The sequence below is a fragment of the Macaca nemestrina genome, chromosome 8 (assembly GCF_043159975.1).
Source record: "Macaca nemestrina isolate mMacNem1 chromosome 8, mMacNem.hap1, whole genome shotgun sequence".
Classification (NCBI taxonomy): Eukaryota; Metazoa; Chordata; class Mammalia; order Primates; family Cercopithecidae; genus Macaca; species Macaca nemestrina.
In genome coordinates this window covers 142,354,695-142,381,382 of record NC_092132.1, presented here as the reverse complement: position 1 = coordinate 142,381,382, position 26,688 = coordinate 142,354,695, and the positions used below count along the sequence as shown (strand labels likewise).

The following is a 26,688-nucleotide window of genomic DNA, read 5'->3' as shown; positions in this document are numbered from 1 at the left end:
ACTGACTCTTTTCCAAAAAAAAAAAAAAAAAAAAAAAAAAGACATATTTACTGGGCTTACACTGATCCAAGGGGAAATGATTCCAGAATTAGGAAACTTCCATTTATCTGCGCTTTGAATTTCAAGGGGTTCATGCCAAGTTGAGACAGAAAGACTGCTAGTAATGGTTGCTGTCTGGATATGAAATGCAATCTGTACCAGCTTACCAGTCAGAGTGCTTATTGTGTGTTTGGGACAATTCCAGCTGTTTTCTTTACTCATCTTTATGTTCTAGATTGCATTGACCATAGATTAGCTTTGATGTTCATTTTAATCTAACTCATATAAAATGGCTAGATTTGGAAGAGGAGGTTTTCTATTTTCTCTAAGCATAGATGTGTCCTGGGTAGGTAAAAGAGCCTTGTATTAAGAACCAAAAGAATCTAGCAGGTCCTGTTCATAGCAGCACTATTCACAATGGCCAAAATGCAGAAACAGCTGAAATGTTCATCGGTAGACAAGAGATAAAACAAATTGTGGTATATACAGAAAGTGCTATATTATTCAGCTATGGAAAAAATGTAGTACTGATATATGCCACAATGTGAATGAACATCCAAAACATTATACTAAGTGAAAGAAGCGAGACACAAAATACCACATATTGTGTGATTCCATTTATATGTAAGGTCCAGAATAGATAAATCCATACAGAGAGAACACAGATGGGTGGTTGCCAGGGGAAAGGGGGAGGAACCGTTTAATAGGCAAGAGTTTGACTTTGGAGTGACACTATACATAGGTGGCGCTTCACAACATTGTGAATGTACTGTCAATGAATTGTTCACTAAAAATGATTAATTTTGTCATGTGAATTTTACCTTAAATTATTTTTAAATCACACATGTGAAAGAGAAATGGACATTTAAAAATTCTTCAATGTGTTTGATCAATATCAACGCAGAGAACAACAATCAGATGTAAATTCTACTTAAAATTTGTTCAGATGTTCCAAAATGCCTTTTTCCATCAGCCAGAAGAATTGTGCCAAGAGGAAATGAATTATTTCATTTCAACTGAGCTCTCTTAACACCAGACACTTAAAAAAAAAAAAAAAAAAAGAGGTCAACGTATTGGGTTAAGTGGCCAAAGGAGAAAAAGAAGGAAGGTTGGAAAATAAGAGACTTATGCATTCTCGACATATTTTCCTGCTCCCTTCCTGAAACATGTTAGGCCCTTGTTCTCAGCGACTGTTCTTCATGGGGGTAGATGTGCTGAAAATGATTGGGACATCAGGGATCCTTCTTGGATTATAGCATGACTATAACAAGACTCCATTTTAAGTCACTTGCTCAACAGAGAAATGCATAGCAGTTGGATCATTTGAACTCACATGAAGCAAACAAACTATATTCTGCTATTGTGGATAATTTTATGTGTCTATTTGGTTAGAATATGGTACCTAGTTGTTTGGTCAAACATTAGCCTAGATGTCACTGTCAAAGTATTTTTTAGACGTGATTAACAATTATCATCAGTTAACTGTAAGTAAAGCAGATTACCCTATATAATGTGAGTAGGTCTCATCCAATTAGCTGAAAGCCTTAAGAACAAAGACAGGTTTCTAAGAAAGATATAGGGAATTCTGCCTCAAGTCTGCAACACAGAAATTCTGCTCGAATTTCCAGCCTTTGGATTCAAGACTACAATATTGACTCTTGCCTGAAATTCTAGGCTGCTAGGCTGACCTACAGAGTTTAGACTTACCCCTCAATCGTATGAGCAGTTTGCTTAAAACAAAACTCACAATAGATGATGATTGATAGATAGATAGATAGATAGATAGATAGATAGATAGATAGATAGATAGATAGAGTAGGTAGATAGATATCCTATTGGATTCTGTTTCTCTGGAGAGCCCTGCCTGATACAACTGATGCAAGGCAAGGGAGCACCCAAATTAGAGCTTAGCCTTAGGAAGGTTGTTGACTTCTCCCAAGGAAGAATTCAAGGGCAAGCTGGTGGCGAGAGAAAGCATCTGTTATTGAACCAATGCTGCTCTTCATAGAGCAGAGTTAACCCATAGGCAGTGCGCCCAGAGTCAGTACCTGTGGGCTGTAGCTTGCTGTATTTACACCTACTTTTAATTACATGCAAATTAAGGGAGGATATTCAGAAATCTCTAGAAAAGGGGTGATAACTTCTGAGTCATTGCCATGGCATTTGTATACTGTCATGTTGCTGGTGGGAGTGCAGCTCATTATGCTAATGAGCAGGGAGGATAACTGGAGGTCACTTTCACAGCCATCTGCCTTTTTCATTGCACCGTTTCAACCAGAGCCTGTTCTGGTCAGCAGGGTCACAGCTGGAAAACAAGTCCGGCCGGTCTCCTGTCTCACAACCACTTGAGCATCCTCCACCTGCATCCCACCACCTTACACTGATCTCGGGCACTATTCCTGGCTCTTAAAAGAGGGCTGCTGCCACCTCATTAATATCCCCCCTAAGGCCACTATATCAGAAACTGAGGGATTAGCCCTCACGGGTTTATTTGCCCTTAGACTCACTCAGATAAACCAGGGCTTAATTTTATTGTTCCGATTCATACTGTGTAGTGAGACAAGGTTTAACAATTCTGAGAATCACGGACCACTGGTGTCATCAGGTCTCAAAGACAGCACAAAATTATAGCATGCTGTAAACCAAACTATAATCAATACTCAAACAGATTCAATGTAATGTTAATTCCTCAAAGAAAATAAATTACAACAGTCAGAAGGAAGAAACTGACAGCTCTTCTTTTCTCATTATCTCCCAAGATGAGTAAATAACAAACAGAATTTTTGAAATATCCTGTACACAGCCTAGATCAAATGAATTTGGAAATAGCCAGTTTTATTTCATCTTATTCCAGGAAGACAGAAGCTGGATAACACAGGCATGTCAGGCAAAAAGCAAGCATCTGCACTTATGTATTACTGTGTAGTAACACATGCAGCTTCCTCAATGCAAATAAGCCTTATTTTTCTCTTGGCCTCTTACAAATAATAAATAAAGAGAAAAAATGTGGTTCTTGGCCAGACACAGTGGCTCACACTTGTAATCCCAACACTTTGGGAGGCCGAGGCAGGTGGATCACCAGAGGCCAGGAGTTCAATACCAGCCTGGCCGACATGTGAAACCCCATCTCTACTAAAAATACAAAAATTAGGTGGGTGTGATGGCACACACCTGTAGTCCCAGCTACTCGGGGGGCTGAGGCAGGAGAATCACTTGAACCTAGGAGGTGGAGGTTGCAGTGAGCTGAGATCATACTACTGCACTCCAGCCTGGGCAACAGAGTGAGACTCCTTCTCAAAAAAATAAAAAAGAAAAGAAAAATATGGCTCTCATAGGTCTTATAAGCTATAATTAAGGAGAGGGTTTTGTTTGTTTTTTGTTTTGTTTGTTTTGTTGTATTTATTTTGTTGCCTGAGATGCTCCATGTTATTAGTTGGAAAAATGTAAATTAGAAAAATTATAAATGATCGTGCATCAGATTTGTAAACATTAAAACATTATAACATCCAGTGATGACCAGGATATGGTAAAACTAATAAAACTGACACTTTCAGAGCCAGGCATGGTGGCTCCTGCCTGTAATCACAGCACTTTGGGAGGCCACGGTGGGTGGATCACTTGAAGCCAGGAGTTCAATACCAGCCTGAACAATATACTGAGACCTTGTCTCTAAAAAAATTTTACTTAATTAGCTGGACGTGGTGGCATGTGCCTGTAGTCCCAGCTACTGCAGAGGCTGAAGCAGGAGGATCCTTTGAGCCCATAAGTTGGAGGCTGCAGTGAGCCACGATTGTACCACTGCACTACAGTTTGGGTGACAGAGCTAGATCCCCTCCCAAAAAATATAAAAAATTTAAAAATTGGCACTTCCACGAATTGCTGATCTCAGGTTCAATTGCTAAAACATTCTGAAGAAGAAATCTGTCACTATCTCTTCTATCAATTAACATTTACGATGCACCCACTGATGCAACAATTCCACTGGAAAATGGAGGCATGAAAACATGAGTATTTATAAACACACGTATTTATGGAAGCTTATGTGCAGTTATTTTGTAAAAGAAACAAACCTGAAAATAACCTTTATGTCTGCAAAGAGACAGTGGTTGGATAAATTAGGATATCCACCCTATAAACCAGAAGCATTGATTAAAAGTAAAGATATATCTACTTGTAGTTATGTTGAGGGTTGTTCGCGAAACAAACTCAAGTGAAAAGAGATGTATAGGGTGAGAATTCATGTTTATTTTAAAAACCTACATTTGGGTATAACATGTTTGTGCACCTGTGTTTGCACGGAGCAGATGTGGAAGAATACACATTCAAGTGCCAACCTAACTTCAGATGAGATGGAATTGCACACGGGGGTTGGAGAGGGTGTGGATAAGATGGTTCATGTTTCATTTTTAGGCTTCTGTATTGTTTGATTTTGTGTTGTTTCTATACTTTTGTATTTTCAGTATAGTAGGATGTGTTGACATCTTAAAAACCTTTCTGGCTGGGAAGAGACTGCCCGTCCCAGAGCTAGTCAGTTCTTAGAGACAGCAAAGGTCAGCCAGGAAAAGCATGCCCTTATTATTCAAACTAACCAATCCACAGCCACCCTCCTCCATCCAATCCCTCCAACCCAGGAGGCGGCACTCTTCTGCCTTAACTGTCCCAGGAGAAGTACCAGGCAATTAGGACCACCCCATAACCTATAGCCTAGAGCTGCTGAAATTTTTCCAATTAGCCAGTCGTAAATTGTTTCCCTCTCCCTGCCTTGACTTTCCCCCAGAAGTCCAACAAGGCTGTAGCCTCCACATTACCCCTGCTGCTGAGTTCTACCTCCTGAGCACCCTGAGGCTTCCCCACGTGATCCTGCATGACCTGCCATACCTCCTATCTCTTGAGCCTGTATAAGAAGTCGTGTTTTGCCAGACACAGTGGCTCACTCCTGTAATCTCAGCCCTTTGGGAGGCTGAGGTAAGAGGATCACTTGAAATCAGGAGTTTGAGACCAGCCTAGGCAACATAGCGAGACCTTGTCTCTGCAAAAAATAAAAAAACCCATAAAATGAGCAGGGCTTGATGGTGTGCACCTGTAGTCACTCAGGAAGTTGAGGTCGGAGGAGCTCTCGAGCCCAGGAGTTTGAGGCTGCAGTGATCACGCCACTCCACTTCTGGGTAACAGAGCAAGACTCTGTCTCAAAACAAAATATAAAATAATACAAGAAAATAGGCCGGACACGGTGGCTCACGCCTGTAATCCCAGCACTTTGGGAGGCCGAGGCGGGCAGATCACGAGGTCAGGAGATCGAGACCATCCTGGCTAACGTGGTGAAACCCTGTCTCTACTAAAAATACAAAAAATTAGCCGGGTGTGGTGGCGGGCGCCCGTAGCCCCAGCTACTCGGGAGACTGAGGCAGGAGAATGGTGTGAACTTGGGAGATGGAGCTTGCAGTGAGCCAAGATCGTGCCACTGCACTCCAGCCTGGATGACACAGTGAGACTCCATCTCAAAATAATAATAATAAAAGAAAATAAAAATACACTTTGTCTCCCTGAACCTCTCCTCTATCCTCCCTTGCAGCTGCAACTGACCACCTCATAAAAGAACACTTCTCAAATGTGAAAAGTGTGCTGAATGAGGTGGTCTCTGTCTTCGAAGCTCTAATACTCCAGGTCTGTCCCTCACTCACCCTGCCTGGGGATTTCTGTGTCTCTAATCCTGGAATTCCTATCCAAGTCCCCTCTGTTCCCCTCTGGTTTACCTGACAAATATTCAGCAGCAAAGTTCAGCACTTCCACCCTTAATTCTAGGGTAGTTTTACCAGTGATCATGGGACTACAATGAAAGCACCATCATGGTTGAATTTCACAGTTTCCAGGAAACTTACTTCTCATTCTTTCTAAGCTGACACGCCCTGACAGACTATGTTCCTAAAGCAGGCTTCTGTGATGTCTCTTCGACCTTTAGGCTGGAGATTTCTTTTTTTTTTTTTTCTTTGAGATGGAGTCTCGCTCTGTCACCTAGGCTGGACTGCAGTGGCATGATCTTGGTTCACTAAAACCTCCGTCTCCCAGGTTCAAGAGACTTTCCTGCCTCAGCCTCCTGAGTAGCTGGGATTACAGGCACATGCCACCATGCCCAACTAATTTTTGTATTTTTTAGTAGAGACGGGGTTTCATTATTTTGGCCAGGCTGGTCTTGAACTCCTGCCCTCAAGTGATACACCCGCCTTGGCCTCCCAAAGTGCTGGGATTGCAGGTATGAGCCACCGCACCCGACCCTGGCTAACGATTTCTGATCCAGTGAAACCACATGTTCTTCCCAGCTCAGACTACTGCTTTACCACCTCTCTAGGTTCTCTCCAAAGACTCATGGGATTACCAGTATTTCCTCTGATTTGGATATTCCTCCTTCAATGCCCAGTCCACGAAATAGGCCCTGAATGACACTAATCCTTGTATTGCCCCTCAGTAAACCATCTAATAATCTTTTTATTTATTTTTTCCCTGAGGTGCGTGTGTTCACACAGAATTTCCCATCTCAGAAATAAGAGAAAAGTTGCCGAATGCCTATACATATAAGAAGCCCTCTCACCTCCACTCCCTAAGCAGAGGAGGAACAGTTAAGCTTGGTCGTGTCTAAGTACATGTTATTGTGCCAGTGGAGAAACTTTCACTGGAGGCTGAAAGGGCCACTTTAATGTGGAGGCAGAATTTCAGACTCGCCCTGCCCCAGGGCTGCCGTGATGGGCACGACTCTCTCCATCTGTCCACCGTGCCCTCACCCCAGCACCTGGCACAGAAGCTGCTGTCCCGTTTGAGAAAAACTTGAGGCAAACACCTGTCTTAGCTTGAGCTGCTATAACAAAATGCCATATACCGGGAGGCTTTAACAACAGACATTTGTTTCTCACAGTTCTGGAGGCTGAAAGGCTGAGATCAGGGTCCCAGCATGGTCAGGCACTGGAAAGGATTCTCTTTATTGTAGCTTGTGGACTTCTTGTGCCATGACATGGCAGAAAGAAAACGAGCCAGCTCTCCGGCCTCTCCTTAGAAGGGCACAAATCCCACGCAGGAAGGCTCCAGCCTAACGACCTAATTATCTCCCCAAAGCTCCACCTCCTAATTCCATTGCCTTGGGGGTTAGGGTTTCTGCGTTTGAATTTGGGGGATACACAAACTTTCATCCCCTTGCAACACCTACCTGCCTTTGCTGTTATGTTCCCTCTTGTTGGTGAATGAAATTCTTTCGCATTGGAATAGCGAGACATGAACAGCTTGGGGTGATAGGAGGTAGGGAAAGGAAGGCTTTGATTCTTTTGGTTCTAAGCAAAAGGACAACACTGAAGTCTATCATTCTTCCCTGGAGTGATTCATACGAGTGGAAATTAAATGTGGCTTTTCGTTGCTTTGTTAACATATTGTCCTCATAATGCTGCAGAGGAATGGTGGATGCTTAAAAATCAGACTCATTTGTTTGGTCAATTATCTCTTCATTAATGAACATACTGTTTTATCATTATTTATACTGGATTTCTAACATTCATTTAATATAAGAATAGAGTCTCTTGCTGATTTCTTAGTAATAATTAAAAGTAATAAAAATACAATGTTTTAATATAGATAAGTTTTAAATGCCTTGCAAAGTGCAATTAGAGAATATATGTCCATTTAAAAAAACGCTTTTTTAATGACCACTATATTTTTTCCTAAAGAAAGATCTGGCTGGGCAAGGTGGTGCACACCTGTAGTCCCAGCACTTTGAGAGGCTAACACAGGAGGATCTCTTGAGCTCAGCAGTTCAAGACCAGCCTGGCTAACATGACGAAACCCCACCTCTCCTCACTCACCCTCAAAAAGAGAGAGAAAGCTCTATCAATAAAAGTCAAATAAATTTTGGTAGCATTTCTGGATGAAAAATTTTAAAGTTCCCTTCTTTATATGTTATACTGAATGTAGAGAACGAAAAAAATAATGAATAGAAAAAAATGAATACTAGAGCTAAAATCAAAGCTTTATTAATCAATGTGTATGCTTCTGCACAGACTGAGAAAGGCCACAAAGGGAGACAAACGTTCTTGACAAAGCACAGGCAAACCTTTTTATGTTTGGGGTATTTCTGAGATTCCATGATGAAAATCAAACCTATAGGTGTGCCAAAGGAAAGCACGACTCAACACTGAGAGACAGCTCTGTGGCCCTTCTCTGGGACAGGCAGCACATCACCAAATCCCAGGGTAGGACTGTGAAAGGCAAGAATTTGACTTTATCATCCTCATCCTTCATTCTTCCTCCTTCCTGTTCTTTCCATCCTCCCCCTGCCCTCCCTCCCTCGTTTCCAGCATTCCTGTTTAGTCTTCTGTTTCAGGTACCAGTCCAGATGGGTGGAAATCTCCTGTGATGTGTAACTCATAGGCAGTGATACATGCATTCTCATAATAGCTTTCAAAAATCATAAGCCTGGCTCAGTGACTCACTCTGCAATCCCAGCACTTTGGGAGGCTGAGGCAGGTGGATCACTTGAGATCAGAAGTTCGAGACCAGCCTGGCCAACATGGTGAAACCCTGTCTCTACAAAAATACAAAAATGTGTCGGGCGTGGTGGCCAGTACCTGTAATCCCAGCTACTTGGGAGGCTGAGGCATGAGAATCACTTCAACCCAGGAGGTGGAGGTTGCAGTGAGCCAAGACCATGCCACTGCACTCTAGCCTGGTTGACAAAGCAAGACTCCATCGAAGAAAAGAAGGAAGAAATAAAGAGAGAAAGAGAGAAAGGGAGAAAGGAAGAAAGAGAGAAAATAAAAAACCTTTAACTTTTATTACCAAAGTAATAAACGCCGACATTTCAGGTACCAGATCAAGGAAGGCCGGGGAGAGAAGGGACCAAGGACAAGGTGCATTTCCCATCTCTTCAATCGCATTGTAGAAAAAACTGTCTCTGGTGTAAGGCTTTCAAAGCACGAGAGCCAGACAAGGGTTCAGGTTTGAAACTACTGTAAGCTGTTCACAAAAGATGGTGAAATGATCAGATTGTGTATGTGAAGAGAGAAACAGAATAAAGCGATTCATGAAGGCTTCTCTCAAAGGTGCCCCCACCGCCTAACTGTGCCCCTCTCCATTAAGTACTTGATATATAAGACTATTTCATCAGAAGAAGCATGAGATGCTGGAGGAGATATTTAATTTTAGCCTCTCATTCTTTCCTTTAAGTATGATTCAGCCAATTTGTTTCAAGCTTTTGGCTTCATTTGAGGAAGCAGATGTTTAACCTCCTGTTCCTTGAGCTAGTAATCTCTATAATTAAGAGTTTTGAAAGAATACTGGAAGGGGTACAACCTAGTTCTTGGATAAATTTATATCTGTGCGTGGGAAATCTATTTCCTTCCAATTGCTTTAATTGTAATCTGGAGCGTCTATAGCATTTGTTTAGCATTTAAATTTTAACAACAAAGCTTCACTTGAAAAAAAAATTGCAGAGATTCTTGAATGACTTCTTTCCAAGTAATCTTCTATTTTTACTTTTTTTATTTGCAACCAGTGAATTCTTGTGGACAATTTTGAAGTATAAGTATACATTTACTTAAATGTATAAGTCAGGCTAAACTCAAACTGGCTTGGCTCTGCTATAAGAATGACAAAACCCTGAAATTTCAGTGGCTTTACTTCTTTAAGAGACAGGGTCTCACCCTGTCACCCAGGCTGGAGTGCAGTGGTGCAACCATAGCTCACCGCAGCCTAGAACTCCTGGACTCTAGTGATCCTCCTGTCTCAGCCTCCCAAGTAGCTGAGACTACAGACACGCGCCACCATGCCAGGCTAATTTTTAATTTTTTTTTTTTTTTTTTTTTTGTAGAGAAGGGATCTCCCTGTGTTGCCAGGCTGATCTCAAACTACTGGCCTCAAGTGAATCCTCCCATCTTAGCCTCCCAAAGCACTAGGATGATAGGTGTGAGCCACCACCCCTGGCCAAATTTTAGTGGCGTTAAATCAGTAACAGCTTCGCACAAAGTCACTTAGATCAGTTGGCTCTCATTTATTTTATTTTATTTTTATTTTGTTTATTTATTTATTTATTTTTGAGTCAGTCTCACTCTGTCACCCAGGCTGGAGTGCAGTGGCGTGATCTTGGCTCACTGCAACCTCCACCTCCTGGGCTCAAGCGATTCTTCTGCCTCAGCCTCCCAAGTAGCTGGGATTACAGGCATGTGCCACCACACCCAGCTAATTTTTGTAGTTTTGGTAGAGATGGGGTTTCACTATGTTGGCCAGGCTGGTCTCGAACTCCTGACCTCAGGAATACGCCCACCCTGGCCTCCCAAAGTACTGGGATTACAGGCGTGAGCCACCATGCTCTCTAGAACACAGGGCCTCCAAGGCCACTGTGGCAGGGGAAGAGAGAATACAAGGACTGTATGGGATCTCTTATGGACCAAGACTTAAAGTAACTTTGGTTACTTCTCCCTAGATTCTAATGGGCAGACTTACAGCCAGCTTAACTGCAAAGGAAGCCAGGCATGTAGAAAAGTCAATGGAGGTGTGGTCAGCATCATCAGCTCCTATGTTAGATAGAAGCATTTAAAATAAGTCCTCAAAATAGAAAAAACAAGGGAGGAAGAGAATCATTTTAATAGTGCACCGTTTCTGTTTGCTTGACATGGCTTTGACACTGAATATCAAAAGGGCACTGATTCTTACATAGAACATGTGAAACACTCTTAGATGGCTACATGTGGAACAGGCAGTGGGGGTGGGCTGAGTCTGAAATAAAGTCACAGTTATGCATGGCCCCTGTGAAGTCAGAGACAAAAAGAAAACAGGCAGCAAAGGTAGGGTGTGAAAGAGAAAACAATGCTCAAAGGGGATGTCTTTCTGGAAGAGACAAGAGTAGTTAGATTTTCAGTTTCCAAAACTCTTTTTCAGGCCAGGTGTGGTGGCTCATGCCTGTAATCCCAGCAGTTTGGGAGGCCTAGGCAGGTGGCTCACCTGAGGTCAGGAGTTCAAGACCGGCCTGGCTGACATGGAGAAACCCCATCTTACTAAAAATGCAAAAATGAGCTGGGTGCAGTGACAGGTGCCTGTAATCCCAGCTACTCAGGAGGCTGAGGCAAGAGGATCACTTGAACTCAGAAGGTGGAGGTTGCAGTGAGCCGAGATGGTGCCATGGCACCCCAGCCTGGGCAACAGAGCAAGACTCTGTCTCAAAAAAAAAAAAAAAGAAAAAAAGAAAAAAAAGAAACTCTTTTTCACACATTGATCTTTCCCTCATTCTTATTCCCTAAGATTGCCTCAATATTCCTCACTCTCCATTTCTCTACCCACTTCTCCTAGTTGGTCACCACCGGAAAAGAAAAAAAAAAGAAAAAGAAAAAGAAAAACCTTGAAAATTTAATTCAAGGGGAAAAAAGAGGTAGATGATCACAGACAAGTTAATGTTACCTCAATTTTTATAAAGGAAAAAGGAATATATCCAGGGACAGATAATTAAGCCTCATGTCCGTGTCCATCATGAAGGATGCTGAGATGGGTGCAACAGAGCCTCTTCCCCGAAGGAGCTCACAGTTGGGTAGGAGGTGAACTGTAACTCTTACACAACACGACATGAACATAAGGGCCCTACATGCAAAGCACAAGGGAAGCTTTAAAAGCACGGCAAACATTATCTGCCTGGGAGTGTGGGGGATGTGTCACAAAAGTGATATTTGAATGTGTCTCAAAAAATGAGATGGGTAGAGTCAGAGAAGTTTGAACTGATAACAACTTAGTCTAGAAGGGTGAGCCCAGTTGGATGTGGGAAAATGAGAGGGGCCAAAGCTAGAAATGTAGGCTGGGACTAGACCAGAGTGTGCATGTCCCCAAAAGCCAAATTAAGATATTTGAATATTACTGGGCAAATGATAGAAAGCCATCACAGGTATTCAATTAGGGGAAGGAGAATGATTCTACAGGAAGTTTCCCAAAATGGTGTTCGTAGGACAGCGTGCCTTCCCAATGCTGTGGTCAGTATGGTTGAGGAAACACGTCGTACTGGATTTCCTTCTTGGAAACTCATAAGAACATCAATGAGCATCGATATACACTGGAGAATTTTTGAAATAAAGAAATGTGTTAAGCTTAACTCAGTATGTACAAAATGTAGTTATTAGTCTTTTACTTGTGCGTAACAAATGACCATGTGTTTAGTGGCTTAAAATAAAGCCTGTGGCTGGGCACGGTGGCTCATGCCTGTAATCCCAGCACTTTGGGAGGTTGAGGCTGGAGGATCACTTGACCCCTGGATATTAAGACTAGCCTGGGCAACATGGTGAAACCCTATCTCTACAAAAAATACAAAAAAAATTTAGCCAGGTGTGGTGGTGCATGCCTGTAGTCCCAGCTACTCAGGAGGCTGAGGCTGGAGGATCAATAGAGTCCAGGAGGTCGAGGCTGCAGTGAGCTGTGATTATACCATGCACTCCAGCCTGGGTGACAGAACCAGACTCTGTTTAAAAAAAAAAAAAAAAAAAAAAAGATCCCTTAGTAGCTCACAATTCTGCAGGTCAGAAGTCTGCCACAGCATCATGGGTTTCTCTGCTCAGATTCTCACAAAGATAAAATCAAGGTGTGGGCCAAGGGGAGTTCCTGTTTGGAGGCTCTGGGAGAAAATCCACCACCAAGCTCATTCTCTTGTTTTAATTGTATAAATTTAAGGGGTACAAGTGCAGCTTTGTTACATGGATATGTTGCATAGTGGTGAAGTCTGGGATTTTAGTGTAGCCATCACCTAAATAATGTACATTGTATCCACTAGGTAATTTCTCATCCCTCACCCCATCCCAACCTTCCAAGACTCCAGTGTCTATTCCACACCTGATATCCTTGTGTATACATTGTTTAGCTTCTAAGTGAGAACATTTAGTATTTGACCTTCTGTTTTTGAGTTGTTTCACTTAATGTTTATATATATACACACACACACACACACACACAGAATATATAGGTATATGTGTGTATACATATACCACACTCTATATATATATGTTTTCTTTCTTTTATTTTAGATGACACCACCTTATTATTTTATTTTCTTATTTTTAAAACTTCAACTTTTATTTTAGATACAGCGGGTGCAGGTACAGGCTTGTTACACGGGTACATTGCACTCAGGTAGTGAGCATAGTATACCCAATAGGTAGTTTTTCAACCCACTACTCCCTCTCTCCTCCCTCTAGTAGTCCACAATGTCTATTATTCCAATGTTTATGTCCATGTGTGCTCAATGTTTAGTTCCCACTTATAAGTAAAGACACATATATATCACATTTCCTTCCTTCCTTCCTTCCTTCCTTCCTTCCTTCCTTCCTTCCTTCCTTCCTTCCTTCCTTCCTCCCTCCCTCCCTCCCTCCCTCCCTCCCTTTTCTCCCTCTCTCTCTCTCTCTCTCTATCGCAGTTTCACTCTTGTTGCCCAGGCTGGAGTGCAATGGTGCAATCTCAGCTCACCGCAACCTCTGCCTCCTGGATTCAAGCGATTCTCCTGTCTCAGCCTCCCAAATAGCTGGCATTACAGGCATGCACCACCACTCCTGGCTAATTTTGTATTTTTAGTAGAGATGGAGTTTCTCCATGTTGGTCAGGCTGGTCTCCAACCGCCAGCCTCAGGTGATCTGCCTGCCTCAGCCTCCCAAAGTGCTGGGATTACAGGCGTGAGCCACAGAGCCTGGCTGTATCGCATTTTCTTTATCCATTCACACCTTGATGGACGCTTAGGCTGATCCCAAATCTTCACAATTGTGAATAGTGCCAGAAATCAGTTCTTCAATGTTGTAGAACTGAAATCCCAATCTACTTGCTGGCTGTCACCTGGGGGTTGATCTCAGCTCTAAGAGGCCCCTTTCATAGTATGGAGGTTTACTTTCTGGGCTGACCAGAGCACATGTCTCTGTCCTTCCTTCTTTGACCGATGGGGAAAACTCTGCAGGTAAAGCATTCATGTGATTTGGTCAGGTCTACCAGGATAATCATTCGATCTTAAAGCCAGTGGATTTGAGACTTTAATCACATCTGCAAAATCCCTTTACAGCAGTAAGTAGATTAGTATTTGATTGAGAAACCAGGGGTCAGGAATCTTGGAGATCCATCTTAAAATTCTGCCTATCTTTTTTTTTTTTGAATGGAAAATCTTTTAGCATATTTCAAAATTTTTAGAGGTTTTAGAGGTGCCCAGTTTAGCAAAAACTGAGTTGATGTTTTAGAAAGAACATTCTGGAGGGGGCAATGGAGGCTGGAGGCATAGGAACATGGAAATCAATTTAAAGGCTACTGTGGTTATCAAAATGAGATAAAATGAGCATCTAAATTATAATTTCTTGGAGATAGAATTGATACAACTTGATGAGCAAATAGGTAAAGCAGGCAATTGAAACAGGTTTTCAGCCTAAAAAATTGGGTCAGCTTCGATGGTATCATAGCAGAAATGAGATCTAGAAGTGGGATTGGCAAAGAGAAGATAATTAGTTTTTGATGCGTTGAGCCTGATGTCTTGTGTTAGGCCATTCTTACATTGCTATAAAGAAATACCTGAGGCTAGGTAATTTATAAGAAAAGAAGTTTAATTTGCTCATGGTTCTGCAGGTTGTACAGGAAGCATAATGCTGGCATCTGCTTCTGGGGAAGCCTCAGGAAGTTTTTATTCATGGTGGAAGGTGAAGTATGAACAGGCACTTCCCACAGAGAAAGCAGAAAAGACTATATCTGGCCAGGTGCAGTGGCTTGCCTCTGTAATCCCAGCACTTTGGGAGGCCAAGGCAGACAGATCACTTGAGGCCAAGAGTTTGAGACCAGCCTGGGCAACATGGTAAAACCCCATCTCTACAAAAAATATAAAAATTAGCCAGGCCTGGTAGTGCACATCTGTAGTCCCAGCTATTGTAGAGGCTGAAGTGGGAGTATCACTTGAGCCTGGGAGTTTGAGGCCACAGTGAGCCATGCACTCCACTGAATTCCAGCCTGGGTGACAGAGCAAGACCCTGTCTCAAAACAAAAACAAAAACAAAAAACAGAAAAAGAGCTCATGAACTCACTCTCACAAGGGCAGCACCAAGAGGATGGTGCTAAGCCGTTCAGGAGAAGTCTACTCCCATGATCCAATCACCTCCCACCAGGCCCCACTACCAACACTGGGGATTACAATTCAATGTGAGATCCAGAGTAGACACACATCCAAACTCTGCCAAGTCTGTAGTACAGATAGGAAGAGAAAAGTTTGAACCTCTGAGGAAACATAGGGGCTGATGATATGTTTCTGGGAATTATCACAATGGATAAGATTTCCTCAATTTAATGAATAACAGAATGGAACAGGACTGAAGATGGAGTGTAAAATATATTAATATCCAAGCAATGTCAAGTTAAGTCCACATAATCATTGACTTATTAGGGCAGGAGAAGGGTACAGTCAAATTTATCTTAATATTAACAAAAGTATTTCACAGAATATTCCATGATATCCTTACATATAGATAAAAGTGACATAGGGGCTATATTAGTCCATTTTCACACTGCTGATAAAGACATACCCAAGACTGGACATTTTACAAAAAATAGAGGTTTGTTGGACTTAAAGTTTCACAAGGCTGGGGAGGCCTCACAATCATGGTGGAAGGCAAGGAGAAGCAAGTCACATCTTACATGGATGGCAGCAGGCAAAGAGAGAGACAGCTCATGCAGGGGAACTCCTCTTTATAAAATGATCAGATCTCATGAGACTTATTCACTATTACAAAAACAGGATGGGAAAGACTTTCCCCCATGATTCAATTATCTTCCACGGGGTCCCTCCCACAACTCATGGGAATTATGGGAGCTACAAGATGAGATTTGGGTGGGGATAGAGAGCCAAACCATATCAGGGGCTTTGAGAACCATATAAACAACTCTATTCAACGGTGATGATTAATTATGCATTATCAAAGGAATCAGTGGAAAACAGTCCTGGCCTTGGTGTTGGGGAGTATCTAGGCTTTTCCACCAAAAGTCAGTTCATGTAAGAGATTAAACAAAATACACACACATGAATTTCTTAACAAATGGATAACTAGTTGTATGATATTGAACCAGTCAACCCACTTTCTAGGTCTTTGGGTCTCAGCAATATGTATGTTGCATTCAGTGTTCTGAAAAATCCTTTCATTCCAAAAAATTCTACAGGTTATAAACGACAGGGGGGTGGTGTGCCCTCTTGCAAAGCATCACACAATTCTCATCTTTGTTCTGCCCTGTTTAACATATTTATCTATGATTTAGATAAGTACATTTGTAGCAATTTCATAGTTGAAACAAATCTGAGAGACACAGTTAAGTGACAGATGGCAAAAATCAATATTAAATTGCTGACAGGAATCTGGCAACAAAAACACAAACAGCCAATATTTTGACTAAGTAAAGACGGTTGCTAGAACTTAGAATATATTTTTCAGTACATATAACATGAAAGATTATAACATGGGCTGGGTGTGCTGGCTCATGCCTGTAATCCCAGTGCTTTGGGAGATCACGGAAGCTGAATTTCATAAGGCCAGGAGTTCGAGAGCAGCCTGGGCAACACAACCAAACCTCCTATCTACAAAAAATAAAAGCAAAATTAAATTTAAAAGATTGTAATATGGTTTTCAGACCAAGCCCCAAAGTCCCATTTGGTCAATTTCAGAGTTGTGGGTTACCCTAGCTGGTGTCTGGTGGGGCTCCCATTAGGTTGCAGGCAGGAACCTCAACTCCTTTCCTGAGTTGTCAGTTTCTACCTGCTGCTGCTGTCTGACTTACTGTTTTCATGCTCCCAAATCACTTCCTATCTCATTTCTCCATGTATCTTGCTCTCAGAGCAAAATTTTCTTCTACTATGATCTTGACTAGATGTTTTTCTCAAATACTTCATTACTTTTCAAATTTTCAAAATGATCATGCTCATACAATAGAGTTATGCCTTTCATGTTGTGGGTGGAGGGTGGGTTCTAAAGTCAATGTGTAAAGGTGAAATATCCTATAGTCAAAACTACCATTGAGAACTCTGTAGGAAGCCACCACATTGAAGAGCGACCTATGGTAATTGTGTAATTCCAGCATAACTGTTCCTCCATGTTGGAACAGGTCATTTTTTCTTCAGCTAAGCACCAGATGAAGTGGTTGGCTTGCATTCAGAGGTCACATTGTACCCCCCAAAAATACGCATTTTAAAACCCTAGACTCACACTGAGCACAGCCAGAAGCTCATTCTGTGGGCCACTTGGTTTTCAATTCCCACTTTGTCCTCACCCTTGAGTAGACAATCATTGAGTAGAGATTGTGACTGGAATGGTTTGAAATCAATATGCATTTACCCATCTATCTGTCTATCTCAAATGCATCCCTGACGGGATGGCATTGTACCACCAGGAGACTAGAGAAAGATGGCTGACTGAGCAAACTATCCCTCTAATAGAGTTTGGATGTTTCGTCCCCTCCAAATCCCATGTTGAAATGTGACCACCAATGCTGGAGGTAGACCTACTGGGAAGTGTTTGGGTCATGGGAGCAGATTGCTCAGGAATGGCTTGGTGTGCTCCCCACGGTGGTAATGAATGAGTTCTTGCTCTATCAGTTACTGCAAGATCTGATTGTTTAAAAGGGCTTGGTAACTCCTCCTCCCTCTCTCTCTCTCTCTCTTTCCCTTTCTCACCATGTGATACACCTGCTCTGCATTCACCTTCAACCATGAATAACAGCTTCCTGAGGCCTCACAAGAAGCTGAGCAGATGCTGGTGCCATGCTTGTGCAGCCTACAGAACTGTGAGCATCTTTTCTTTATCAATTACCCAGTCTCAAGTACCTCTTTATAGCAACGTAAAATGGACTCATACACCCTCTGCATCTAATTCCCTAGAAATAACATGAAGTATATATTTTCAATATGCCAGTAAATAAGACAGTATGGTCTCAATTGAACAAAAGTTGTGGGAAATCCCTAAAAGAAAAGCAATGAAATGTTTGACTGGCGGATCATAGCCCAAAACATAAGTAACAGAGGATGGGAGTGGGAGTTGGGTTGCAATTCACCTTGACCTTAGAGGTGGTGATTGGAGAGCAGGAGAGAGAGGGGGGCAAATATAAACATAACAGTTGGGGTACAGCAAAAGAGCATCTAGGCCAGTTGGCCACTTCCTGTCTCCCCAATTGCACCAACCAATAGACCACAGAATCATCAGTCCTCATGTCCAGGAGTCCAACTACTGGCTTTTGAGACCCAGCAGCACATCCCATACTTTCTTAGCAAACTCTGCAAGGGTTAAAGCTAGGGTTAAAAAAAATACTAAACTCACTAACTGGGCTAAAAAAATAATCAATCATCATCAAATATTTAGGGAAAATTTATACAATGAAATATATACAGAACATTTTTTTGATCTGAAAAGTGGCAATTTAAAAATTAAAAATATCTTACATTGATGATGTGGAATAAGAACTTTCTTACAATATTGGTAGCAGTAATGTTATTATAGACATTTTTTGCAGGTCATTGAGCAGGATTTTGAAAATGTTTAAAGGTACATACACCTTTAACATGTCAATTTCACTTCTTGACAAGAGTGAACTTTTAAAATTATTTTAAACTAGTTCTTTTGTTTTCATTAAAGTGGCACCTGCATGTAACAGAAGGAAAAGGAAATCAAGCCATTTAGAAGCTTCTAAAAAGGAAAGTTTAGAATCTCCTCATCTTGTTCCATTCCCCCAAAGGCACCACTTTCTCCAGTTTCTATTTGACAGTGTTTGTGGTAGTAAATTGTACAACTTAATATATCCATTAATTGATTTTTTTGAGTGAAAAAATACTAAATTTAGTATCTACATGAAAGGTGAGAAATATACAGTTAGACTACCTTCCACTACCTCTCCCTGCCTCATCACATTGAGAAATTAGGGATTAGAGTAAGTTCCATGGATATAGCAGTGATTACAGACTCCCAGAGCTATCTGCATTTCAAATGTTTCCGTGCAAACTAATTTCCAACCGATAGAAAGAGAAAGAGGAGAAAAGTCAAGTCGAATTTTTAAACAGGTGGATGTGCAATGGAGAGGCTCTCCCACTCCAGGCCTCCCACTCCAGGCCACCTCCTACCCCCATCAGAGGGCAGCCCTTCCCTACTTCCTCCAAACCCCATCGTCCACCTCAAACACAAGGCCATCCTTTCTGAGATGTTCCCGCTAGCCTGGATGGTATGGTTATGCAATATTTTTAATTTTTCAGCTGGGAACTCTCTTTATGTTAGCCTATCCATTTACAGAACGTATGAGGAGAGGGCACGAAAGATTTTCCCTCCTCCGTGATCTCTTTAGTAGTTACCACCGATGAACACCTGAAGGTGCTAACCTGCTTCCACTGCATCTATTTTACTGAAATCAAACCCCGAAAACACCACTGATATTTCTGCCTTCCTCAGGGGTGGGCCCTGCCTAGCTCTAAAACCTCCCTATTACTCCCTATTAGAGAAGCGTGACTCAAGCCCAGCACTCGTCACTGTAATTAGATTTACAAATGAGTGACTGCATTAGAGAGAGTACAAATCTTTTAAATTACCTTGATTTAATCTCTTCTATTAACTTAATAGAAATCTTGGTCAGAGGAATCCACCAGGAATACTATGTCATTTGCTCATTAAAAAATTGCATCACAATAACAAGAAGGCTATGACCCGATGAATGCATACAACTCCCAAGCACGGCATAGTAATACAGTTTTATTTGTTTCTTTTTACAGATTTAAAAAGGAAGGAAGGAAGGGAGGGAGGGAGGGAGGGAAGGGAAGGAAGGGAAGGAAAGGAAAGAAGGGAAGGAAGGGGAAAAGAAACCCAGCTCAATTAAGAGGACTTCTTAGCTATCATTACTATCGATCCATATAATTAAAGTTACGCCTGGCCTAATCCGACTTTTTAATGACAGTGGATTGCAATGTAATATCCCAGATGTTTATGTCTCTTCAGTATTCTGATTCTATGGCTCCTACATGGCTATATCCTGGGGTACCTGTTTATGAATGCGGAGTTTGGTGTACGGGTTGTAGAACATGTTGACTGGGTTGAGAATTTCCTTACTGAGAAAATACAATCAGACCATGGCCCTTGGTCCAAACCTCTGGACCCTGGACTCAGAGGAGCATGTTACACTTGGTACAGGGATGTTTAGGAGGTGGGACAGATAGCCCTAAACACAGGGCCATACTTATCATTTAGTGAGGCCACTTTGCTTTCCTATGAGAAGACAGAAAATTTTGGGGGAGGAGTAATTGGGGTATTCTTACACAAACAACTTCAATCTGCTTCCTGGGATGTTAAAACCTAAATGCAAGAATTGTATTCCAAAGTTACAAACAACTTCAGTGGACTCCAAATTTTGGATCTCATTTTTAATTTCTCCTTTATGCTTAAATATTTGTTGAATTCTCTCTGCCACAGGTAAGGCACATGCATTATGGTGGCTAGGAAATTGAATAAGGCAGAAGGTCTATCTCGAAAGGGAGTGCAGAAGGCCTGGCACGGTGGCTCATGCCTGTAATCCCAGTACTTTGGGAGGCTGAGGCGGGTGCATCACCTGAGGTCAGAAGTTCAAGACCAGCCTAGCCAACATAGTGAAACCCTATCTCTACTAAAAATACAAAAATTAGCTGGGTATGGTGGCATGTGCCTGTAATCCCAGCTACTCGGGAGGCTGAGGTGGGGGAATTGCTTAACCTGGGAGGCAGAGGTTGCAGTGAGCTGAGATCACGCCACTGCACTCCAGCCTGGGTGACGGAGCAAGACTGTCAAAAAAAAAAAAAAAAAGCAAGCAAGCGAGTGTGGAGACAGATCTGAACTACAAGGAAGGGAGCAATATTTGGGGTAATTTGGTGGCTGGCAGAGATATGCAGAGTGATGGCTGAATATGATTTACCAACGCAAAATTTCCAGATTGGAAATGTAATAGGTAGGTGTGGCTTTAAAATGAAAACTTAGCATTCGATTCTTAAGGGAGTGTTTTCCCAGATCTGGGTGCTGAATAGCAGATCCAGTAGTGAGGTTAATTTAAAAATCCATTCCAGTGTCTGAGTTACATGTACCTAGTCCTGCTAAGTACTGCCAATCATTTGAATCAATAGTTAACTTCTATCTCTGTCATCAAGTAAGTGTTTCAAATGTCATAAACTAAGAGCTGGATGATGAGGCCTTCAAAAAAGGCTCTGACCGTCTGGCTGCACCCCTCCAATAAACAGCTTCCATTTCAAGATCCTCACAGACAGATGAGATAAAGGCAATTTAATATGTCCTTGCTGGAAATCATTTGACACAAGCATCTCTCTGAAATTCCTGGAACCACAGACTAATAGACTTAAATATTTTACTGCTGTCAGGTTGGAAGGCTCTTGGAACATTGAGTTTAAGCAAGAAAATTAAGTTTAAGCTTTTTAATCTCTTAGCTATTCTGTGGGAACTGACTGATAAGGACAGTGAGATAGATATGAAAATATAACAAAGGAGACTTTTAGATCTTTTTGATTGTGCTTTGATACATCAGCACAGTCCCCTATGTTTGGCTCCCAAGGCAACCAATTGAAATAAATCACAACCCACTTGTGAGTCCTTGTCAACCAGCAGGTACTGAACCCTAATACATGCCTGTCCATGTGCTGAGAGGGCAGGGAACACCAGCAAGTGTCAAACTTTGCTTTCTTGGGAATGATTTCCAATTGTGAATTAGCTGTTCTCCATGATCTTAAAACATAAAAAAGATAAAATCATAAATCGTAATAAATGAGAACTGAAAGTCAGGAAGAGCAAGAACTGATTTCTGGCTGGGTGCAGTGGATCACACCTGTAATCCGAGCACTTTGGGAGGCCGAGGAGGATCGAGGATCACTTGAGGCCAGGAGTTCGAGCACAGCCCGGATAACATAGTGAGATCCCATCTCTACAGAAAAATAAAAAATAAAAAAATTAGCCAGGTGTAGTGGCACTTGCCCGTAGTCCCAGCTACTGGGGAGGTTAAGGTGGGAGTTCAAAGTTGCAGTGAGCTAGGATCACACCACTGCACTCCAGCTTCAGTGACAGGGTAAGACCCTGTCTATATATTTTTTTAAAGGCCTGATTTTTATTAATCACATGCTAGGTATTAGGCAGTAAGCCAGGCAGATCACATTTGATATCTCACTGAATCCTCCAAATATCCATAAAGGTAAATAGTCTTACTAGCTTGTTGAATGATAAAAGAAAAATGTCTTTGTCTTTTAAAACCCCTCAAATGTTACCTAGAGAGCATACCTTCTGGTCACCTGCGGGTCTGAGGTTTGCAGATCTTGAGATGGGGCAGAAGCATATTATATATTAGAGATGCTAAAGCTGAACTGCCCTGCTTAAGAAAGGCTGAGGGAAATAGAAAGGATTGGAAGACTAGAGGAAAATCTTCAGGGGAAGAAGAGGCTGTGTGAAGAATCATCCAGGGAGGAAGGAAGGAGGACAACAGGGTGGCAAAGGAGAAGAGACATTAGCAGGGGAAGTAAATATTTATGGAGTTTAAAAAATAATACCGGGCATGGTGGTCCATGCCTGTAATCCCAGGACTTTGGGAGGCCAAGGTGGGCAGATCACTTGAGGTCAGGTGTTCGAGCCCAGCCTGGCCAACATGGCGAAACCCCGTCTCTACTGAAAAATGCAAAAATTAGCCGGGCCTGGTGGCGTGCACCTGTAGTCCCAGCTACTCAGAAAGCTGAGGTGGGAGAATTGCCCTTACTAAATCTCATGTGAGTGCTTCCGATTGGTGGAACCTACATCTGTCCCATCCAGAAGCCCAGCTACACAGGAATCCAGGGTATGTGGTTTTCGCTTTCTGGTCTGCAGCACTGCGGAGCACTAGAGAAAGAGACTGGAATGGATCCGGAGCGCCAGACCTCAGGCCTCATTCATTGCACTCCCCTACTTAACCACACAACAGCCAGTCACCCTGTTACACACAGTCCTCGCTGGTCACCGCCCTGCTCACGGCCCTCCTCAAACAGCTTGCCATCTTGCTAAGAAAAAGATCCCAAGTACTTAGCAGACTTGACAGCAGGATTCGCTTCTACTCTCTTTGCTCTTTTTTCAGTGGCCACCCTGGCCTTCTTTCATTTCCTGAAACCTGCTAGAACACGCCTGCTTCTAGATCACTTGCTGTTCACTCCGCCCAGAAAGGTTTCTGCCCCAGTGCTCATCATGCTGCTTGCTGTCCTACGTCGCAGGTAGGTCTGGCCAAAAGGCCTCCGCAGCCTTCACTGAACACCCTAAGTAGCACTGCCTGCCCTCCGCCCACACCTCTCCTTACTCACCCCACCACCTCCCTCACCTCTGACATTTTCTAGGTCCGCATTCTGCTTTATTTTTCCTTGTAGCTCTTGTACTACCTGGGATCATAGTTACAACCCCTGCCACCTCATTAAAATGTAAGGGTTGCAATTTTGTTTAGTTATACCCAGGACCAAGAACAGGGCTCAGTCCATGGCAGGGGCTCGATATGTATTTTGCAGGAAAAAAAAAAAAAATCAAAGAAAGTAAAATAGTAAAATAAAAATTCAAGCTTTTCAGTGAAACTTAAAATTTTGGATAACTTGAATTTACCTTAGCGAGCTTGTCCACTTTCCACTGCTTGAAGACCTTTTCTGAATAAATGGACTATTCAGTCTGAGAGGTGACAACACGCTAGCACCCCTCACTCTGGGTGCCTCCTCGGCCTCGGCGTCCACTCTGGCGGCGCCTGAGGAGCCCTTCAGCCCGCCACGGCACTGTGGGAGCCTCCGTCTGGGCTACCCGAGGCCGGAGCCTGCTCCCTCTGCTTGCAGGGAGATGTGGAAAGAGAGGCGCGGGCGAGAACCAGGGCTGCGCGTGGCGCTCGCGGGCCAGCGCGAGTTCCGGGTGGGCGTGGGCTCGGCAGGCCCCGCCCTCGGAGCGCCCGGCAGGCGCCGCCGGCCCTGGGCAGTGAGGGCCTTAGCACCCAGGTCGGCAGCTGCAGAGGATGCCCCGGGTCCCCCAAGCAGTGCCGGCTGGCCGGTGCTGCGCTCGAATTCTCGCGGGGCCTCAGCTGCCTCCCCAAGGGACAGGGGCTAGGGACCTGCAGCCTGCCATGCCCGAACCTCCCGCCCCCAACGTGGGCTTCTGCGCGGCCCAAGCCTCCCTGAGGAGCGCCGTCCCCTGCTCCGCGGTCCCCGATTCCATCGACCACCCAAGGACTGAGGAGTGCGGGCGCACGGTGCGGGACTGGCAGGCAGCTCCGCCTGCAGCCCCCGTGTGGTATCCACTAGGTGAAGCCAGGTAGGCTCCTGGGTCTAGTGGGGACTTGGAGAACTTTTATGTCTAGCTGGAGGATTGTATATGCACCAATCAGCACTCTGTGTCTAGCTCAGGGTTTGTAAATGCACCAATTGGTGCTCTTTGTATCCAGCTAATCTAGTGGGGACTTGGAGAACTTTTCTGTCTAGCAGCACTCTGTGTCTAGCTCAGGGATTGTAAATGCACCAATCAGCACCCTGTCAAAACAGACCAATCAGCAGGATGTGGGTGGGGCCAGATAAATGAATAAAAGCAGGCTGCCCAAGCCTGCTAGAGGCAACCCATTCCTGTCCCAATGGACGCTCTGGAAGCTTTGTTCTTTTGCACTTTGGCTCCACCCCACCTTTGTGAGCTATAACATGGTGAAGGTCTGCAGCTTCCTTCCTGAAGCCAGCGAGACCACAAACCCACCCGGAAGAGTGAACAACTCCAGATGTGCTACCTTTAAGAGCTATAACACTAACCGTGAAGGTCTGCAGCTTCACTCCTGTCAGCGAGACCACGAACCCACCAGAAGGAAGAAACTCCAGACACATCTGAACATCTGAAGGAGCAAACTCCGGATACACCATCTTTAAGAGCTGAAACACTCACTGCGACGGTCCACGGCTTCATTCTTGAAGTCAGCGAGACCAAGAACCCACCAATTCCTGACGGAAGTCCATCATGATGAGCCCCCGGGTATGAACTGTGAAATGGAGAAATCAGTAATGAAATAAATGTAATTCAGGCCCACTCTTCCTTATCCTCAATTCTGATCTCCAAAAAGCTCTATAAAGTTTAAACAAAAATTTTTTTCTGATAATTTACTCTCTTTTTTTTCATGGAATCCTGTTTTTACTTGAAAGAACAAATAACAGATAACTCTGGGGTATTGTGCTGATATTTTCCTTAAAAGGGAATGAAGCGGCTGGGTGCGATGGCTCACGCATGTAATCCCAGCACTTTGAGAGGCTGAGGCAGGTGGATCATGAGGTCAGGAGATCGAAATCCTCGCTAACACGGTGAAACCCCATCTCTACTAAAAATGTAAAAAAAAAAAAAAAAAAAAAAAAAAAAAAAAAAAAATTAGCTGGGAGTGGTGGCAGGAGCCTGTAGTCCCAGTTTCTCGGGAGGCTGAGGCAGGAGAATGGTGTGAACCTGGGAGGTGGAGCTTGCAGTGAGCAGAGATCAGGCCACTGCACTCCAGCCTGGGCGACAGAGTGAGACTCCTCTCAAAAAAATAAATAAATAAGTAAATAATAACAAAGGGAATGAGGTGAGCCTGTTGCTTCAAAGAAAACAACTGACTGTGTTTATTGCTAAGGAGAAAATTCAAGCTTTTAGCAGGTGGGGTAGCTCACATCTGTAATCCCAGCTACTCTGGAAGCTGAGGCAGGAGCATCACTTGAGGCGAGGAGTTCAAGACCACCCTGAGTAATGTAGTAAGATCCCATCTCTAATAATAAAAAATAATAACAAAGAAACAAAAATTTAAGCTTTTAGATGAAACTTAAAATTTTGGGTAATTTGGATTTATCGTCATGAGCATGTCAGCTTTTCAATGATTGAAGTCTTTTCTAATCAGATCAGTGGTGATATTAATGAGTGTGCTATCTTGATTTCGTATAAGACGTGTTAATATTTGGAAGATCACCATAACTCAGTGAACCAGTGTTTGCCAGATGATCAGTGAATCATGTTGCAAAATACATGAATAAAAGTTCTAATTAAAAGTACAAGACAGATCAATGGCTTTTAAAGAATCTGAGTAAAAAATTTCATTGACAAATTTTCAGATTCAACATTTTAGCTAACCTCTATGAAAATACTACTTATCAAGTTGCAGTGCAGTAGCAAAGGAAAATATCCACACTTATCTGAAATGGCTATTAAAACACTCTTTCCTTTTCCAATTCCATATCTGTGTAAGGCAGATTTTTTTCATATACTTCATTCAAAACAACATATCACAGCAGATTGATTGCTGTACCAATATGGGAATCCACGTCCCTTCTATCAAGCTGAACATTGAAGACATTTGCAAAAATGTAAAATAATGCCATTCTTCTCACTAATACTTTTGTTTTGGGAAATATAGTTATTTTCCTAATAAACATACAATACATTTTATCATTACATTTAATTAGTTAATAAATATTTCTAAATTTTATCAGTTTTAATTTCTAACATGACAAATATTAACTAATATATCCCACATAAACAAGAGCTCTGTAACATCTTTATTAATTTTCAAGAATATAAAGGGGTCTTGACACCAAAAGGTTTGGAAACCACTGTTTTAAAGCATGTTACCAAATTAAACTCTACATTAATGTAAATGAAA

The 26,688-nt window shown here is 42.6% G+C and overlaps 1 long non-coding RNA gene across 1 annotated transcript in view; it reads right to left on the bottom strand.

Moving 5' to 3' along the window:
* LOC105491135 (uncharacterized) overlaps window positions 1–23,895 on the bottom strand; it is a 119,306-nt gene extending 95,411 nt beyond the window's left edge. The window contains exon 1 of the long non-coding RNA XR_011607233.1: window positions 23,655–23,895. This is a non-coding gene — a long non-coding RNA (uncharacterized lncRNA). The remainder of the gene's footprint in view (window positions 1–23,654) is intronic.
* Window positions 23,896–26,688: the final 2,793 nt, after the last annotated feature.